A 4,610-nucleotide genomic window follows, 5' to 3' on the forward strand; every position below is an offset into this window, starting at 1 on the left:
CTTGGAAGGCTAGGGCCAAAATGTTGGCTTTCCTTGCAGCCCTCCTTTTTCTCTAATTTTGGTCTGCAAACTTAGGTTGTTTACCCTCCAGAAGACAAGCTTATTGTTATTACTATACAACCTAGGCTGTTAAGCTTAACTTCACTATCTGTCTGCATATCAAACATCTTAGGCATAATATAGAACAGGTATTTTTCCTCAAGCATTGATATGTTAAATTTTAAGTCCCTACAGAATATGATGAAAAAACATTTTAAAATTAGAATATGTTTTAAAAATAGGCATACAGAATTATATAATTCTTATGTTTACACATAAGTCCAGAAATATAACCATATACAAGATTGAAGCAGGACAGTCCCACAACATTCCTTTTCCTGTCTCCTGCCTTCATTCACCACCCCTTTCTTTTTGAACAATTATCTACCCGAGAGACAGCACAGCAGCAACTGGCATGACATGACAAGCTGCCCGTATTCAGAAGAAGATCAGTATGACATGCACTGCAAGCATGAACCTACTATTGCAAATTGCCATCTTCAGTGCAGTTGCTTAGTTCACAGGTGTCAATACATATAGTTAGTCAGGGTGAGAATCCTTCCAATTAACTGCTAGATTCAAAAATTTTCTGAAGATTCTCAGGATCATTGCCTTACCCATCTTTTACATATAACTGTATGGCTAACTAATTAAGAGAGGGAAAGAAGAGCCAGACCTAAAGTTCTGCAAGGCTTTTTTTACATGCTCCTTTGGAAATGCCACTCCAAAAATATGTTGTCAGTTTAAGAGAATGTGGACCTTTATGTTCAAAACTGCACACTGATCAGGACTTATTTAAAAATTAGCAAATAATAGTGTAGAATCATTGATTTGCAAAATTCTAAAATGTTTCCTAAATTCTAAAATCTTATATTTAGCTGGCAAAAACACATTTAGCAATATTCACAGGTTTAGTCTTAATTTCCTATTGCTTAAAAATATCAGACTAGCCGGGGAGATAGCTCAGTGGCTTTAGCGCCCCCTTGGCAATCACAAGTCTTGTGTTTGGTCTCCCATACTGCCCTCCAAAAACAAACAAACAAAAATTTTGCCTTCTGCCACAGCAACCATTGAAGAACACTAGCCATGGCCCCATCCATCCCATGGCCGGGGGCCTCAACAAGGGCCACAGGGTGACTAAGAATGTGAGTAAACTGAGGCACAGCCACCATTGCGGACTTCTCCCCAAACACACCAAGTTTGTGTGGGACATGATCCAAAGGTAATGTGGCCCCTACCAGCAGTGCACCATGGAGGTGCTCAAGGTCTCCAAGGACAAGCGCACTCTCAAGTTCATCAAGAAAAGGGTGGGGAACGTACATCCACACCAAGAGAAAGCATGAGGAGCTGAGCAACGTGCTGGCCACCATGAGGAAGGCAGCTGCTGTGAATGACTGAGCCCCTCTGGAATAAAGCTTTGCAGAAAGTTAAACAAAATCAGAATAATACAAGTTATTGGTTATAGTGTAGGATTTAACTGTTACAGTCCTAAAACACAACTATTTAGGGAAGAAGCAAAAAAAGGAATGTTTGTAAGGCACTATTTTAGTTATAATAAACATAAGTGTTTTAGGAAGACAAAATAAAAATAGTTAAAGGCTAGCCTAGTTCTCTCTGAATAAAAATAGTGGACTGAATATTGAGCTCCTCTGTGTGGATCTCATAATCAACACCTTGTTCGCCATATTGGTCATCTCTGGGGTGGTCGTCTTTATACTCACCATGATATTCATCTGCCTGATAATCACTATCACTGATTTCTATCCCATTTTTCCATGCCTTGGCTTCCATTTTGAATGACAGGTTCTGTAGGAGCAGCACAATATTTGGCATCATGCATTTCCCACACAAACCCACCGGGAAGAAACTTCGTTGGTACCTATCCTTGTGGAAATTGGCGAATTGTCCACTGGCTGTAACATTAGCTTCTGATCATAGGTGTCTCTTCTGGTACCTGGTGCTAACATCCCTGCCTGGCTGGCTCCTTGGTGCCTGTCTGCAGACTGTCAGTGGTCTGATCAAAAGGTTTTTCAGATTGCATTATTGGCTCATCAAGGTGCCTCCTAGTTGCATAGGTTGTCATGCCTGCCTGGCTGGCACATGTGTTTGTTCCCATCTGCAAAGCAGTTACACTTTGGTCAGCCTTTACTTTTCCTTTGTTAATAGGTCTTGTTTCTTTTTCTGCATACTTAACTCCAATATCAATGCTTGGGCAGAATGCTTTGGTTTTAGCCCAATCCGCTAGAGCCACCAGTGTAGTCTGAACCTGGGTCATGCTTCTATTCTCAAAAAGATCATTTGCTTCAAATATGTCATGTGGCTTCATACCATAAGCCCAAGTAGTTGCCAATATTTAATGAAGTTGCCAATATTTTCCAACTGAGGCCAATTTAATAAGGACTTGCTGACCTTCTCAGAGCCTGGCTGTAATTTGCATATGAGTTTGCAGAGGATGATGCCATCTTTCAGACCCAGCTGGCAGTTGGTGCCAATGTTCTGCCTGTTACTTCTGTCCAATTGCCAAGACCTTCTGCTGGTGGTCATACTTGGAAGCAGTCTTGTACTTGACCTTGGCTAGGAGCCAAGGGTCATGGTGGCCCAGGTGGTAGAAGGGGTTATGCTCAGGCTCGGGGTCCCTTGCACCACAGCGCCTCACCCCTGGATCCAAAATGGTGGTGTCGGAGCTCCTGACACTCCAAATGGCACAGAGATGCCACAGAGATGTGGCGACAGCAGCAGGGTCCAGGGCTTGGGCTCAGGGTTTGCCTGGCCAGTTCCATGGAGCCTCGCAATATGCTCCAGAGTTGCCCTGGCTGTTGCGCTCCAGTCTTCGTTCTTTCTCTGGGTGGCGGGAGGAGAGTATACTGAGAATTGAACTCAGGACCTTAGGCATGGCAGTCAAGTGTTGTACTGTGGAGCCAATAGTCCCAGCCCTGGTCCTCTTTTTTTTCCACAAAAGATCTATCTCCCTGTTTCTTATTATGTATCCTTAATTTTGTTCTTTAATTTGCTTATATTTTGAGTTTCCCATATAAGAGAAATCATGTGATATCTCTTCTGATTCCTTTCATTTAATATTATGGTCTCAAGGTGCATCCATTTTTCTACAAATGACTCATTTATCCTTCTTTTTAATTGCTTATTTTTATATAATACAAATAGATATTAATAAAGAACACATAAAGTACTCTTCTATGAAAGAATGAAACAAAGTTTTAAAATAAGATCATTAAAGAGTAACAGTTGTATCCATCATGTTCTTTAGACAAACAAAATTAATGTAAGATGTATACCTACACACACATTGTTTCATTTATATATGAATATACAAGGTAGGCAGGGCTCCTATAGAGTCAGATGTGGAAGAGCTCACAGAGGCAGTCTGTCAGGTGGAGATCAGAAGAATCCTGTAAAAAAAAAAAAAAGAAATAATGGAAACTTGAAGGTGTGGAGAAATATCAGATGGTACTAAATAAGCAGCCATGGGGCTCCGATGTTCAAATAACTTAGTAAGCTTGGTTTTAGAAATACAGTCTTTTTTTTTTCCTTTTGGACTGGCAATTGAACTCAGGAACTTGAACTTGTCAGGCAGGTGCTCGTGCTGCTGAGCTATCTCCCAGCCCCAGAATTATGGAACCTGAGGTTCTTACTGCACACACAAGTACTAATATGCAGAAAGCACATAGCATATATGAGCTGTGATTGAAAATGCAGTAGAAGTTTAAGTTTAAAATTTTATTACGTTAAAGCAATTTTCCTCAAACTATTCCTCCTTGCTTCGAACACTTCCCAATAATTTTGCCACTTGGAGAAGCAGTTCTTGAAATCCTCTTCTATGTCATTAATTGTGCTGTTGTGACTTCCTCCGTGTCCTGAACTGATTTAAAATGCTTTCTTTTCACACCCATGTTGACTGTGGAGAAGAGCCGGAAGATCCCTGGTGCTGGATCTGGCGGATCATGTAGGAGAGGACACGCTGCTACGTCTGCACAAGCCTGCCTTTCCACGCATGACTCTCAACAGCGGCACTCGCTATATTTTTGGTCACATTTTGTAAAGACATTCGCGAAAAGGACATCCAGGACTGCTTTAGAAAGTGGTAAGGATGACATGGCAGTGTGTTCAAAGTGAAGGGGCGTATTTTGAGGGGGACTGATGTTAATGTGCCTTTTATGGTGATAAATTTTAAAATGTGAAAAAAAAAAAAAAGACAGTGGCCCAGAGCTCACTGTAGAGTCCTGTGTGGATCCCCATTAGGGGGTTGAAGGGTTGTGCTCCAAGGCTGAAGGGTCCGTGAAGAAAACCGGGAGGTGGATGCCCACAGACTGGGCCAAGACCGGAGCTCATCTCATGAAACAGAAGCAAGTCTGTTCCTTTCCCTCTTTTATTCTGTCAAGCTACAAGCTTACTGGTTGGTGTCTCCAAACCCAGGGTGGGGTTCCTATTTTCAGTAAATCCACTCAGCCACAGCCAGAGCTATTGTGGACATTTCCTATTAAGTTTAACACCAGGGAAAACTATTATAATAATAATGTTGTTTATCATGATCTTAAAAGTATGGGCAAATGGTA

General features: G+C 41.5%; 1 pseudogene; it reads right to left on the reverse strand.

The window, feature by feature from the left end:
* Positions 1–1,638: 1,638 nt before the first annotated feature.
* LOC101575625 overlaps positions 1,639–4,610 on the reverse strand; it is a 28,074-nt pseudogene continuing 25,102 nt past the window's right edge.

The sequence above is a fragment of the Octodon degus genome, unplaced genomic scaffold, assembly GCF_000260255.1.
Source record: "Octodon degus isolate 3935 unplaced genomic scaffold, OctDeg1.0 scaffold00125, whole genome shotgun sequence".
Lineage (NCBI taxonomy): Eukaryota > Metazoa > Chordata > Mammalia > Rodentia > Octodontidae > Octodon > Octodon degus.